Raw genomic sequence first — 16,627 nt, 5'->3', positions numbered from 1 at the left:
AGGCAATCCATCTACGTCCTGAGGACCTCGCTGCCACCGTCCAAGCGTGCTTGGCCCCGGCAGATGAACCTCAGGATTAAAGGGTGGGCTCAGTTCCGCGCACACTGTGTCTCACCTAAAAAATCCAATGCGCAGGCTGGAAGGTGGAAAGACCTTCCCCGGTTCTTTGTTCGCGAAGAGACTGGCCATCATTTCATAGGACTCTGGAAATGTCTTCTTTCTTGCAAAGGTCTAAGCAGTTTTCCCACATAGAATCCCTCTTTCTGTCTTTCATTTGTCATAGTATCCAGGCCAACCTACCATGTCCTAAGCAGGGATTCCAGACTTTTTTTGGAGACACTAAACTGCAGTGTCAGAATCCCTGTGTATGTATAGATTTCCCAGCTGAAGGCCCTTGAGTTCAAAATTTCCTTGCCTTTACACTTTAGTGGAGCATTGGTCCAATCAGCTTGTGGATGTGATATAAGACACAGCTCCTATAAATGCTCTTCTTCACAGAAGAGCACAGAAGAGAACAAAATAGGCCAAACCCATTTTGAATGCAAAGGCACAGCCAATCCCAAGTGGACTTGTCACTGGGACACAGGCCAGTGAGGCAGCGGCAAGTATGCAGTGATGGGCAGACTTTGTACACTCACAGGTCTAAGTGCCCAGACTTACTGGAAGGGCCTTTTACTCACTCGTGTCACAGGAAGGCAATGCAGATGCAGCAGAACTCACTGACCTCTCTTCTAGTGGCATTTTACAGGAATATATTGGACTCACTGTGGATTTTCATCACCTCTGAGACATTAGGTGCAGAGCCTTTTTGTAGGAATACAAACAGGTATAATAGATGGAGACACATGACCAGATGTTTACTGAGTGGGCACTTCACTCTACATGTTTTCATCCATGGCATGTGTTTCAGTAGAATGAAAATGAATTTATTTGGCTCAGCTTTTGGATTCTGTGCCTTTATTTATTTGTTTACATTTGTTTCCATCATTCATGCTACTAATGTATGTCCACTTCAGTAAATGCTCGGGCCTTCACAGGTACTATTGTTATATGAATTTTTTTTCCTTGTACTTTTATTCTGCTTCCTAAGCTGCTATTCCAGGAGACATGTCAGGCTTTCATACACGACTTGTATTGGTATTTTCTATATGTAAACCAAACCAGAAATGTTTGAGAGAAGGCCTTCCTTGCAATAAGGAAACAGGAATTCCACCTCATTCTATTTAAAAAAAACACCTTTAAAGTATGTTTTTAAAATATGTTGTTTTCACATGAGCAAGACTTTTCCAAGGTTTCTTATGTACCTCTGGCAGCAGATGCTTTTCTGGCAGCTTCTTTCTCAGACCTTTGGCCATTATCCGCCAATGTCACCCAGCTAACTATTACCACAGGCAGGAAATCACTCATGAATCATGACTTCTGTGAGTCACTAGGACCTCAGATCTCCTCTGACCTTAAGTACTCTCTTCAATGCCATTAAATAAATTAAATGTTTAAATTACCAATATTAGCTTTATTTGTATAATGATAGAGTCAATGAGAAATAAATCTATAAAGGGGAAAGTCTAATCTAAAAAAGGACTTGCTCTCACTTCAAAGTGGATGAACATGCCTGTGGAAATGATACACACTTATGTAGGAAAGCACCTTATATCAAGCTTTCATCTACTGTAGTCATGTGGTATAAACAAGACAAGATTTTGTAGTTAAGAGCAAATATCCTCATGATATTTTGATGTTTTATGGTCATATCCAGAAGAAAACATCAGCTTTTATACACTGGGACAGGAAAGTAGGGAAAGCCTTCCTCCAAGGCACATATAGACTCCAGGCAGAGGTCAGGGGAGGTGAACAACAAATGGGAAAATTTTAGTACTACTAAAAATGTCTTTAAAAAGATCTGGATTGTTTCAATGTGAACAGTGTAATTAGAAGCTTAATTTAATGTAATTAAATTTAATTAAGTTCGATGAAGTCAGTTTTAACTTAAACTATGCCCTTTCAGAATGCCAACAGCAGTCTCCCATATCTCCATTTACCTGTAAACTGTTCCCGTGAATACAGGTGTTGGGAAGATGAGTATCCAGATCAGTATTGCCTAGGCATTAACTTCTAAGAAATTGAATGTGGGCTTAAGACTAGACCTTATTTCCTCTTGTATAGGGCTCTAGGTGCATGCACATCCCAGGGAGTGATGGGGAAATTATGCATTAGCAAAGGCAACTTACAGGGGAAGCCAGGAGCGCAATCCTTTGCCTTTTTAATTTCCCTCCTGCAGTTTAAGACCACCTTGCAGGACAATAGAAGCTGTTGGAGCTCTGGGCATGCTCTGGAGCAGAGCAGCAAGTGGATGAGAGCGATGTGTCTTGTGAGAATTGGCAACAATACCTCTGTATTTTCCAAATGGTATTTGTCTTCAGTTTTCTTCTATTACACTGGGGACTGACTGCAGCTGGCCTCCATGTCTGAGTGGTTAATAAAGTTGATTTACACTGTTTATTTCTGTCAGAAGTCCATCAAGCATACTTTATTTTGCTTCTCGTAAGTCACCAGTTTGTTACTCTATAGTCTGCTTCCCCAGATTCATCGATTCTATAAAAAGAAAAACATCATTATGACATACTGCCAAACCAGCCATTCAGAGGGGAAAGAAGTGTATTTAATCTTAACACATACTAACACTTAACTATGTTTATGTTGGCATTACCTTTTCATTGGTAAAACATATGTGGAAGCTGTGCTTACTGTGTAACTCAACTGATTTCAGTGATTTTAACTTGAAAGTCTGTGTGGGGTACCATAGCTTCATTTACCAGTTGGTTTAACTAAAAAGTATGCTAGAGAGGTAGAAAGGCCTCCTTCCCTTCTCGATGAAATCTTTTCACCATGTTAAAGTTGTGAAAGGGTTAGGGTTTTTTTCTGTTAGCCCTGCTGCAGATTTTTGCTGATGATCCTCCCACTCCAGGAAGAGTGCAAGAAACATCTCCCACAGAGAAAGAGAGGGCAGAAGAGTTGTTTCTTGCACCTGCTAATCTGGGAACCACAGTTGCCAAGATATCCTGCAGAAAAGAAGAGAAGACACTCTGTTGTCTCCTTACACCCAGTAGCTCCTAGGACTTAGGATCACACTTTTATAGAGACAAACTGTCATTGCATCACATATACTGAAAAACAAATTATGGGGAAGCTGGGCTATGAATTGATTCTCATTGATTATATTCTCTTCTTGGTGTGCTGAAATAGTGTGGAAGATCCAAAAGATCCTGCCGCGTAACAGCTCTACATAAATCCAAGAATTTATGTCAGTGCTATAGGGAGTACCCAGTTTTGGACTTTCAATTGAAGTATAAAACCGCAGTTGATTTTCAAAGAAAACATTAGTTAAAACCTCATTTAAGGCTCAGGATCAGTGGGGTATGTCATTACTCTTACATAAGTCTGCCCAATATCCAGAGTGATGTTTTTGGTGAATAAGATTATAAATGGAGTAAGGAGAGCTAAAAAAATTCCCAAACCTTGGACCTCAGAAAATAGAATTTGTAAAACATAGACATATATATGAAACCCACAACAAAGAATGCCTAAAAGGCCTGCAAGTGAGTTCTGATGGAAGCCAGACAGACATAACACCTCCAAGCCCTTTCACTATAAGTCCGGAAGAATATAACCTTCAGTACAGGAGACTGAGCAATGTCATGGTTTCATGCAACTTCTCACATTAACTATGGTGTCATTCCTCAAGTCAATTCCCTGGCTCAAACACAGAAAGGCCAAGGTGAAAATATAAGTTGTGTATTTTCAAGCCAAAGTTTTATTTGTTTAAGTTGCTTTTAAGGACAGTTTGCTACATTCTGTAGGAGTTGGAAGATACTGATAGATATCAATACTAGCAAGACTTTGTCAGAGCTCTACCCAGTGCTGCTGCCCTTTGCATAATAATGGATTCTTTCCATCCATCCTTATGTTGCACTGCACAATTCTCTTATACGGGATGCCAACAAACAAGCCTGAGTATGTGGAAGCTGCTAATGAATGAGTTGATCTCCCACCACTACTGATAAACATTATAGAGCTCTGTTTCATTGCTCATGGTACAATTAATGTGTTGCCTAGACTGCATGTTTCCCGGAGACTCTATACTTCTGCATTTGTACAGCTCTTTGCACAATGGAGTCCTGGTTTGTTTTTTTATTTCAGGTGTTACGTTACTACAGGGAGTGCAGATGCTCCGTTATTACAAAGAATGAATAGTAACAACAGTTAAAAGTTTCAAATGAAAAATAACTGAAAGCAAAATGATACTTATATTCTAGAAAGTTGCAGAAACAAATGCTAAGACATTGGAGTTGACTAAACCTAACCAGTAGTGGATGATTAAATCAAATTTTTAGCAGGGTCAAGGCACATTTGCTACAGCTGTTTTACTACCTGTGAGAGCTGGAAGATAACAATATATATCAATACCAGCAAGACTTTATGAAAACAAAGGTTGACTTTATTTTTTATGGAAAATATGTTGATTCCATTCCAGTTTTAAAAATCCCAGAATGCTTGAACATTTAAGGTTGTAAAAAGATACAGGATAAAGACAGCAATGCTGTCATTAACCTCTCACGGATTCAAAGGCTCTGTGATTTATGTGGCTTCTCAGGAAAATGGCAGTCTTGTATGAACTATGAGTACCTTCTTATTTAGAAAGGGGTAGAGGTGGAAGAGTTCCATTCAGCATTTTGTCTTAAACAATTAATAAAGTATCAGTTATTGCCACTCAGAAAATACATGGATATTTTTTGGTCATTTCTGTGTCTGATGGTCGTTAAATAATTAGTGAAGACAAAGGCTGATTTTGTTCCAGAAAAAATGATTTAACATATCAATTTTGTTTTGGTTTTGTTGGACAAGGAACATACCTTATTGGTTTTTTTTGTCTATTTGTGTTGCAAATAGAACTGTTCACAATCTTGGAAAGATTCAGTTAAGTCTGAAGTGAAAGTCACTTCAAAACAGTTTAACTTGCATAGTTGCTCACTGAACTGATCACCTAAAGACTTCTTGGTAATGGAAGCTTCATAGAAGGTAGATTCTCCTACTTAATCTGGCTTTTCTTGAATTAGTTTACCAATGAATTAGACTCAAAACAATTTAAAAAAATCATGGATTTTTTAAAAAATAAAGAAACAATTCTTTTTTTCAAAAACATTTCCAAAATATATAAAACTATGCTTTTAATTTTAATAACTTACAAGGTCACATGAACAGTGTTCTATGAGAAAGCTCAAATTCTGTTTTGAAAAAGCCCACACTTGATATCCCAGATATATCTCTTTGAATATGTCACTGGTGTGCTCCATTACTGTTCAGTTTCCAAATGTCCCACCTATTCCCTAGAGCTCTCTGGCCTTAGTATGCATTCCACAGTACATAAATCTTCAGGTTACACTGCATTTTCTTAGAAGAGAGCTTTAGGTGCAACACATCCTGTATGAGGACAAGTTTATAACAGGAAACCCAATGAGAAAATTCCCATATAGCATAAAATAACTGTTACTTTGAGTCAGATTAATTTGGATTTTTGATTAAAGTTTTCCATCTCTCTTTTTTTTTTAACCCCCACTAGAACTGAAATATTAACCTATTCTAGAAAACCAATATCTTTATCTTAACTATCAGAAAATAGTTATCCTTACCTCATTTCAAAACATAGCATACTGACTGTAGCCAAGCCTGGAGGAGCCTAACTTCTAGATCATATTTCTGATGATATCTTTTTATATAACAATTGTGTACAAGAATTTGTTTTTCTTCTTTCATTTTGACTATTTCCTTTGTGATTCAACTGCAACAACCACACAGAAAGTATTTCTGGATCCTTTTATAAACATTTTTTCCTTCCTTTTCCTTGGAGGTGGTTCTTATTCAAAATTATAGTGCATAAGAAGAACTTGTTTGCATCATGGAGGGAGGTTCTGTGCACAGGAAAAAGGACAAAGATAAGGGATTTCCATGGACAAGCAATATATGATCACCTGAGGGAACAAAGCTGAAGGCAGATCAGTGTATAAATGAGTGGCTGTGTGAGAAGTCCATAAGTGAAAGACATAGAGAGAGGGAAGAATGGCACAGTATATTGAAGACAATAAAGCAGATTGATGATGTGCACATAACAAAACTCCTCTAGGAAAACCACCTTGATTTGCCCCTTCTTCCCTTTCCTAAACTGCTCAGTGTTGCATATTGAAAGTTTCAAACCTGTGAAAATTTTGTTGGCTAATAAAAAGAATCTAGAAGAACTTTGTCAGAGCCAGCGTTATTTCGGGTTAATAGCTGCTCTGCAAAAGTCCATCATTCAACAAACCTAAAATTCAAATCAGTTTCCAAAAGGCCACTTTCCCATTAAAAAATTGAACACCTGAACAGATTATGACTTCTAACATTATGTCACCAATGCATATAAAGCAGTGCAGAGAAATGCTCATATAAAATTTTGTATCTAATGAATCTTCTCAAAAAGAAAGGGGGAAAAAGTAGAAGTTGTGAGTGATTTTAGATAAAATAATTTTTTGAGTTCTCAAAGAAAACCTTAAGAAAATATTACATTGAAAAGAAATGCTGCTACTCATGTTCTCTTCAGAAACCTGTCAGGAAGACTTAGAAATCAGAAGCTAGGTATCTGAATTTTGAATAATTTACAACCTATCTCCACTCCTGAAAATCCTGACCAAAGTGTTTTCTTAAAAATGAGTTATCTTCACCAATACAATAGGTACTTGATGTTTTAATACTTTAACGAAATGTTATTGACAAAGTCACAATGTTCTAAGTGGTATTACGGTAGTTTTTGGTCCTGTGGAGGAGTAGATCTTCCTTCTTCCAACTCATAAATCTCATAATATGGAAGAAGATTTTTCCCTCGTCTTCCCCTGAATCTCCCTGCTTTATAGTACTCCAAATGTCCAGGCTATTTTTTTAAAAAGGATGAACGTGTCTGTGAATAGAAAAAGGGAAGAATAAAATGCCGTTGTACTAAGACACTTTGTGGGATTGCATCACATCATATCCACATAGTATAGACTCCAAGGTAGCGATGAGACGCGACCATCCGTATGTCTGCATAAGTTTCCTGGGCAGAGAACACCATTCTATCACAGTGATGAGGGGCTAGGCAAGACTTTAAAACCCACTGTCAAAAAAATTAATGAGAAATAAATTATCTCTTTCTGTGTTGAGCTTTCCTTAGAGACCTCATCCAAGTGTGGTAAGTCACAGAGAAGCAACCTCAAACTGGATTGTCCTTGTTCACTGGGATAAATGTAGACATTGATGTTTCTCCCTTTGATGCTAACTTATATCATACAAATGTTACAGTGCTGGAGATTTCTGGACACAAAGACTCACACACCTGCATAGAAACCATCACCAGTGATTAATGGGAGACAAATCCTCTACCTTTTGTTTATCTCATATTTGTACCTTGCAGTACTATCAGAGTGGCACATACAAACGAATCATTTTTAAAGAGGAGCAAGTGAGAGGAACAACTAGACTCTGTCTAGTAAACACTGGTCAGAAATGACACCTGGTATAACTTTTGCAACTTTTCTGCAGGTTTTTGAAGGTTTTTTGCAAAATTTCCTGCAACATCTTGCAGGAAGGCAAGATATGTAGACTTGTAGTCTCATAATCTGTCAATTCAAAGCACAAGGAAACAAATTACCGAAGTCTCAGATGGATTAAACCAGAAAACCAAAGGGAGGAAATTTCTGAAGTTCACTAATCTTACTAATATTCTTTGCTTTGCAGCAGTATTCTGTATGTCCTTGCTAGGGGAAACATGTAACTGAGAGAGGAGTGTGCATACTACTTTTTTTTGCTTTATTCACTTTTTACTTTTCTTAATCTTCTTTGTCTTTCAAAAATTGTTTAATTTATACTTTTACAAAAATATGACAATTAATCTATATGATTCATAGAGTGAAAGTAAGAAGCAAAGATGATATTATGATTTACAGTGCAAATTGTCCTGGCTGCTGTCTGAGAAATATTTGAATACAGTCGGAGAATAGACCTGTCTCTGAAGAGCAAGAGGGAAATATCCTTAAGAGAGATTTTAGTTTGAACAATAAGGAGGAAGTATAAATGCACAGACAATTAAGCATAAAATCAAGTAGATGAAGACAAGCTGAAATAAGGATTTGTCATTAGCTGAAATGGTAATGTCTAGTTTTGGTAACTATTGGGTTATGAAGAAACCTGTATAGAAAAAGAAAGTAGGCTACCTGATTCCTCAAAAAACTGATATCTAAATATTTATGACAATGTAGTCGAGGCCCTGTGAAAATGTAGTAAGATAATGGAAACCATTTGGGTGGTTTTGGCAAAAAGATTGTTCATTAATGTTATTGATGTACACTGGAAGACATCTGATGTGAAGTTCATAATTGAAATGTTACAGCACTTCAGCATATGGATCCTTCACATTCACTTAATTGCCAGTTTAGTAATAATTTTATGTAATGAGAAATTATTAATAATACGTGAAATACTAAATTGACGTAATCACCAAAAAACATAATATGACATCCACTGTGCAAAAGATATTATAATTCCAGGTGTCTTTGTTATATTTTAAACAAGTACTATAACTGGTCAAATTCATCTTTCAAAACTATTGAGACTATAAAGTTTTACTAATATTTATTATAATTTTGTTTAAGGGTAAGGCTATTAATCAGATATTCTTTTTTTCTCATCCTTAATATCCCTTATTAACATCCCGTTATGACAAAAAACTTGACAAATGATCATTATCAAACTGCCTTACAGTATTGTGACACAAGTCCCACTTTGAAATAAATCTCTCTAAGATGTTTCTTTGACTATATAGGCAGATACCACTGCCCTGTTCAAATGGGTCAGAAAAGGGGACTGAATTTGTCTCTTTCCCATTGCAGTTTAATCATTGTGGAAGATTGTGGTAGTGGGACAAGAGATCTTTTGTCTCCAGCACACCAATAAACATCTTCTCTAACTTTGCAATTACTGGAAGTCAGTAGCCTATTGGTATGAGAAATGTACTCTTCAAGGACAAATGTCCACAACACAGTTATCACCCCTATTGCCACGCAGAACAGATTGAGCAGGCATGGAGAATGTCAGGCACCTCCCCAGGTAATCCTCGTCACAGCAGGATCACCGCACACTGTTGTGGGGACCACTGAAGTGTGCAAGGCCGCTCATTCTCCAGGAGCCTTGTCTAGTCTATGACTTCATTTTCCTGAGTCATTATTCTGACACATCTCATGGGCAACATCTTCAGTGAGAGAAAAGAGCCAATATGAGTTTTTACTTATACTGGTATAAATCAAGAGAAACCCTACTGAAGTCAATGAGTTTCTATATAAAATCATAAAAGCAAAAGTAAACTGAAGCTATTAATGAACAACAAAATAGAAAGCAAAGTCTTCAATTCCATTTCACTTCAGTTTTAAGTGAGAGGCATGAGAACTGAAGATCTCTGGCTCACCTGATCTAGCAGCTGGGATTGTGAGACTTACACTTTAATATATAAAATTCATTGTGTGCACTTGTACAACTAAAAAAAGTTCATGTGCCAGAATTACTACATGGGCTTTTAGCTTTTCTGACCCTTTTTGATAAAGCTTATATCAGTGATGAACTCTGGTTTAAATAGAAAGGATGAATATCTGTACTTACTGGAAGAAGGCATTTTCAAAACATCATTTAAAGAAACAAGATGACAAACATGAAAATGTACATTAGAGGGTAATTTTATTTCAGTTTTAGGTGTACACTGCTCTCAAAGGTTAACAGGCTTTTGATAAAGAAGATCTCACTTTGTACCTAAAGAATGCCCCATTCCAGATGTTACTCTGACCAGTCAGTGAGTCTTCACAGGATATAGCTGTATGCAGAAAGACTCTGGACTGGAATTTATTAGTTATTCCATGGTTCCTTGAACATTTTTTAAATAAAATCTTACAATAAAATATGAGTTTCAGTAGCTCCATTGCCTTGTAAAATACTGAATTATGGGAACCAAATCGTTGCTTTCTGATTTTCTCCTTGGAAGAATCTATATAGAAATTGCATAAACTATATTTAACAGCAAATACAACATAGCCTTTAGAGAGATCATGCATATATGTTTACAAGAGACATCAAATGAGTGATTTGTACATCACACTATAACACAGCAAAGAATTTTTCAGGCTATGTAAAAAATCTGTGCTCTTTGTGTGATATAATTTCAGTGCTAGTACATATGCTATGATTTGATGAATTGCAATAATTACTATGTGCATTGTGCTCTTCCCTTCTTGTCTTCACTTTTGCAGATTTTTTTTTCTCTGAGGCTTACTAATGGTTTGTGTTTTAACCAATTTAATACTTCTTTTCTTAAAGCATTTACAAGCATTTGTTTATATAACAAAATTATTGTTGAACAGGCAAAAAGGATCTATTTTAATATTTTAGAAATCAGCAAAATAGTATTGAAGAAAAACAAAGCATTACATATTGTGAGAAATGGAACAACGGAGTATCTTATTTCATATAAAATGTATTAAGCAATGGCAATCATTTTAGGCAAATGTTTATTTTATATTTGGTCGCTAAGCAAGAGAGAGTTTCATTCATCTTCATTTTTGCATTTTTAAGTCCATATCATTTAGTTCACACTGGAGCATGAAGCTGAATGTTAATAATTTTCCTCTGTGTATTGTGAAAGTAAAAGGCAAAGTATTTTTCTCTTTTATTTTTGTTTTGCTCTGCTTCTGCTTCTGGCCCTATATATAGAGAGGCAAGCAAGATGTCAAGGAAGATGAGGAGTCCCTTATCTTGTCATCTACAACATAAGTAACAGTAGAAGATGGCAATAATGCTCCTTCTTCCCTCATGAAAGAGTACAGAAGTACTCAGAAAGGGAGTGAAAGTGTAAAAGGAATTAGTCAACAAGTTGGAAAGGAGGAATTATGAAAACTCATTTTCAAATATGGTTTGATTCCTAGTAGTCTAGGATTACAATTAGTATTACTTTATTATTTTGTAACACTCTTTTCATTTGTAAATTCTCTGTCCTTAGCTGTAAGATTTGTATTCTAATTGAAATCAGAGGAGGATACCCCTGCTTCTATTCAATAGTCTCTTGAACTCTTAGGAGTCCCACTGAAATAAAACACCAACCCATACCGAGTTATGAAACCACAATACAGCAAATTCCCTGCAGCCTTTTTTAATCTTAAATACAATCCTATACAATATAGTAATAAAGTGCATGAAGTAAAAAATATACACAATGAAAAACGTAGTTAAATGCTGTACATTTCACCCAGCTCATCAAGAAAAAGAAATTCTAAGATGACACAAGTGGGAGAGTAGCCACAATTTTCTAAAAGTGTAACCTGTAATAACTAAAGCAGGAATAAATACACTAGCAAGAATTAGTGATTAGGGATCCAGTCCTGAGGGTACCAAGCAATCTCAAATTTTATTGAAGTTCATGGGAACCCTAGGTGCTTGAATCTCCATGAAGCATGCCCTAGACGACAAGCTAAGAATTTTGTCTCATAAGAAAGCAGAAACAATGAATATTATTCTTACAGAAATGACAGCATCACTGGGAGGTTTTTTACATTAGAACTGAGTGAACATTTTATTTGCTGAAAATTATCCACAGATGCTACCCTTATTTCTCTTTGTAAACTGCCCACGAAGAGATAGTAACATTGTAAAATTCTCAAAAGAACTTCTTTTTCAAAATTAGTCACACACTTCTCCAGCAAATTTTCCCTTCAAAACCTACTTTTGGTGAATATTTGAGCTTGCATTCCCTTTTTCATGAGTTATTCATACTAATAAAGCTTGAGCACTCAAGTGTTCCTGGAAAGCAAACGTGAAAGCATTGCAAACATGGTCTAATTGAAATCCACTTTCCACTTCGAGCAAATATTCGCAGAACATTTTTCCTACTATTCACTTTGCTTTAGTTGACATTATGGGCTAAAATCTCACTGATGTGCACTAAAGAGAGACATCACAGCAGAATCCTCTTCAGTAATGCAGGTGCAATATTCCTGGAACAGGCAGTTCTTTTGAACAAGCATAGCATGATTTAACCTGCGCTGTTCTTTTATTTTGTTGAGAGAACAGCCTTAAAGTAGACCTTTCAATGGCTAAGTGAACCCTGTTTAGTGTTTCAACCACACATCAAAATATAAGAACCCATGCTGTACCTCACTCTAAGCTCCCCTTCAGAGTTAATCAATAAAGTTATTCATCCAGCTTCTTTCATAATTACAAGTGATCAGCTTATTGCTGGTGTAAGATAGGCTTCTTCACAACATTTATTTATTGCTGACATGAGAGGTCACTATACAAGAAGTGACCAGTGGTGTAACCTGTTTTACAGTTCCAACAGGCAGATAGATGAAACTATTCTGCCTGAAACGTCTTGTTCTGTGGAAACAGGCAAAAGTGTTCAAAACCAGATTCACCCAGCCCGTAGACTCTCACTCAACACGTTTCAGTGCATTAGGAACCTCATCCTTCCTTGGAAAGTGATGAGGTCCATAGAGCAACAAGAGCCTTCCGGGGACAATTTCAGTCTTGGTTGACCAGAACTACTTTCTGGATATGCCTCCCCATCAAGGAGAGAGCTGCCTTACATGACACAAAGTCCAGTGGAGGTGCCTCAGAAAGGTGTCTGTGCTGGAAGGGAAAAAATCAGATGCTATTGTCTCCAGTGTCAGATACGTAATTTCCACAGTCCTGTTATCAAACTCCCTTGAAAATTGTCTACATTGTATCCTCCTAGAGATGCAGAAGTCTAGTGAGAATCATTCATTCCTGCCACCAATTCCCTTCTATTTGATTGCCGCTTAAGCTCATCTCCTCTTGTTTACTCATTCATTACAGAGTGTTAAGTGAAGAACTGAAAGGGATAGAAGATATTACAGCTCCTACAGAATCCTAAGAGGAAGAAGATGTCGAGAAAGTCTGTTAAAAGTTACACTTTCACTATAAAGGCTGCATTGCTAATATCACAAAGCCCATTGATGGTTTTTGGTTTGGCTTTGCTTGTTTGGTTTTTTTTTAAACCTAGTGAACATTATCTTTCCATATCTTCATGAATGGCCCCTCTGAGTTACAGCTCAGTCATTTAGATGAATGTCCTTATGTCTCCCCAGATTTACACTACACACAAATTTAAGCCACTGGCTGGTATGAAACAAATAAAAAGTAATTTTCTTGTAATCCTTGACATACTATGTACATAACTTAGACTTTGAGAACAGTGGATTGTAACATATGATATACACTCTTTTGTTGTACAAATTTGTGCACACCAAAACTTTTTTATTGGTACATACTATCACTCCAAGTATATTCATAGACTACACGCAGATAATAGAAGAAATCTTTACTGGAATAGCTCTTCCTTCAATATGACATATCTTGTTGCACAGAATTTTCTTCAACAAGTCTATGATACATAAAATCTGCTCTCTCTCTAGCTGTTTGTTTGTTTGTTTGTTTGTTTTCTTTTGGTTTTTAAGTACTCAGTGCTTAAAAATAGTTTCCTACATACGAAATTGTGGCACACAGTCATTTTCATATAGTTTAATAAAGCACTACAGCTTGGAATTTAGGTCCAGTGGTCACACCATAAGAATACAATTCATTTCCTAATTAAATGCCCACTACCTCCATCACTAGTGCCTGCCAACTCCAAATTTATATTGCGAAGAACTTTCATTTTATATGATGCATAGAAAAGAAGAAGAAGGAGGGGGAGGGAAGACCAAGACTATTAATATGTAAGAAATTACCTCCTTAAGGTCAGGAGCACCTCAAACCATACCATGGACAGAGTCGCTAGAAATGGAAAGGAGACTCTTAGGTATTTAATAATATAGTAATGATGTAAATAATAGCTCTGACTTTCTCTATATGTTACAAATAGGTAGTTGGCATGCTCCTGTTGCAACTCTGTTACTACTGGTTTATTGCCCTATTGGATGGGGGCAGAAGGGCATGTCAGTTTTATGTGGCTTATTGTGAAAGTTCATAAAGCTAGATTAGGCTGAGTCCTTGTCATTCCTGCTCCTCCCTTGCTGCAGAAGTACATACTAGTGTTCCTGGACAGAAGTGTGAAAATAATATGAATATTTATTTTAAGAGCAGTTCAGTTTCAGTTTCCCTCCATCTCTATTATCTCTGCATATTAATACATACACTTTATTTAGTTACATTTTTTAGAAGCTGTTTTTATATTTTTAATTGTTTGGTAGACTTAGGATATGTAACAATGGATAACTGTGCAATACATTAAATACTTACGGGTATGTTGTGCCTTCTGTTACAATATAAAATCCATCTATTCTGGTTGATGGGTTTTAACCTCACACAGAATACTTTAAACTCCATTTGGACTTGTGCCTACAATCACCTTAGCAAAGTCTCTTAAGTAACTGCGCACAGCCTAATTAGTATGCATTATCAATTAACAAACTTAATAGCCGGCAGATTGATTAGATCCTCTGTTGCAGGGGCAGAGCTGAAGCGAAACAGAATGAAAAATCATTGCACGCATACACTGCTGCTTTGTTATTTTCTCAGATCCCCTCCTCCTCCTCCACATTCCTTTAATTAATGCATACATATGGTTCTGAATATCTTGTAAACTGAAGCTTGCACTAACTCTTTAATAAAACTCCCTCGTAGATGAGAGAGCCATAGTCCATGCCTTATTTATTTCTGGCTGAAAATATAAACCATTTGTTTTTACCCAGGTCTTTCCTCTCTAAATGGTGCAAGTTTTAGAGATCTGCTGCTTCTAAGCTGTTTACTTTCACACTGACTGATAGGGAAAAACAGGTAAGTTGGATCTGTGTACAGCACTTAAAAAAATCCATAACTGAGAAGATGGTTCAAGCATCATACAGATGGTATGCTGGCACATACTACAAGGTGGATTCCACAATTACTGTTAAAAGAAAAAGCATAGCACAAAACAAGGTATATAATTTTATATATTCCTATTTGAAAAGTAGAAATCATACTAAAAAATTTCATGGTCAACTTTAGAAAAAATGCTGGTGTTAGACAAGATTTGCATCCTTGGGTGTAATTTGATGCAAGGCCCTCAAAAGACTACTGAAAAGCTGCCTTGCAGAGGTGGCAAGGTATATGCTTAGGCAAAGCCTATTGGCTTTAGTACACTGAGAAAGAAAGTGGTGTTTACTACAGTGATGTGAGCACTAGCAGCAAGTTTCAGAGTTAATATCTCTTAAGCATTTATATAGCATTTACGTATGCAAATCAATGAAGAAATATTAGCTAATTAATCTACAAAACAGAGTGGTGGGGAAGGTCCTGTAAAAGGATCCATTATTATTGATACTGGTAAATCCAATAAAGGTACAAAAATACTTTCCCAAAGGCATAAAACACACTATTTTCAAGACCTAGATTAGTGCTCAGGGCCCCCTAATTACCACATCTGCATTCCTCAGTGAGGTTGGGCTACTATAATTGTTACCATTTTCACAACCACAGAATCACACAACTCAGTTGTTGAGGTTGGAAGGGCCACCTGGATCATCTGGTCCAATCTTCCTGCTCAGGTGATATCAGTTACCTGGAAGAAGAGTTATCAAAATCCCTTGCAGAATGGCTGCTCCTCTGAGAAGTCACACTGCAAGAAGCTGATGGTTATAACCTCATTTTCATAAAAAGGCACTGAAGGACTGAGTTCCGTATTTGAGCAAATGGTAACAATTTAGAGTGGTGTGCAAATTACATTTTTCTTTTCCAAGTGAGAAGTTAAGCATGGTGATACAAACTCATAAATTACTCTGGCAGCTCCTTGCTGAGAGGAAACATGGTACTTATCACTGGATTGAGATACTTTTCTTAAAAAAAAAAAAGAAGACCCTGCAGAGTTCAGGACTCTCTCCATGCTAGGACACATTGCCTTTCTGTTGTCGGCACTCGAGTGTTCCTGCTATTCTACTGTCCCATTGCAAGCCATGCAAAGACTATTCATGTATATTTTTCACTCCAGTATAATGGATTTCTCTAGCCCACCATTTTTTCTCTGTTAGCATGTTCTCCTAAACAAGCAGAGCAAAAGATGCACAAGGCATGTGAAATCATCTGCTCTGTACTGCCTATGCAGTATATTACTAAGCCTTAGCATGGTGGGGTTTTTTCTCATCCCCAAAAGGCAAACAGAAAGAGACAGCAACAATTTTTATTCTGAGGTGAAACAAAATCTATACGATTTAAATAGAACCAGCTTAAGCTAAGTTAAAGACTATCCTCCTCTTAGGTCCTTCTGATGCCACTTGAGTTTTATGTGAAGTGTCACGCAAAGTCTTATCTACTCTCTTCTCAAACTCAACTACTTCAAACTGTTCTATTGCTTTGCAGATTTTTCCTTTATTCTTCTTTACATATATATATATATACATATAATGGCCAGTCTCTTCGCGAATGAAGAACCGGGGAAGGTCTTTACACCTTCCAGCCTGCGCATTGGATTTTTTAGGTGAGACACAGTGTGCGCGGAACTGAGCCCACCCTTTAATCCTGAGGTTCATCTGCC

Source organism: Empidonax traillii, unplaced genomic scaffold, assembly GCF_003031625.1.
Source record: "Empidonax traillii isolate 1590-97213 ecotype Southwest subspecies unplaced genomic scaffold, ASM303162v1 scaffold8:size5222938, whole genome shotgun sequence".
NCBI lineage: Eukaryota > Metazoa > Chordata > Aves > Passeriformes > Tyrannidae > Empidonax > Empidonax traillii.
Note: the sequence above shows the minus strand (reverse complement) of the source record.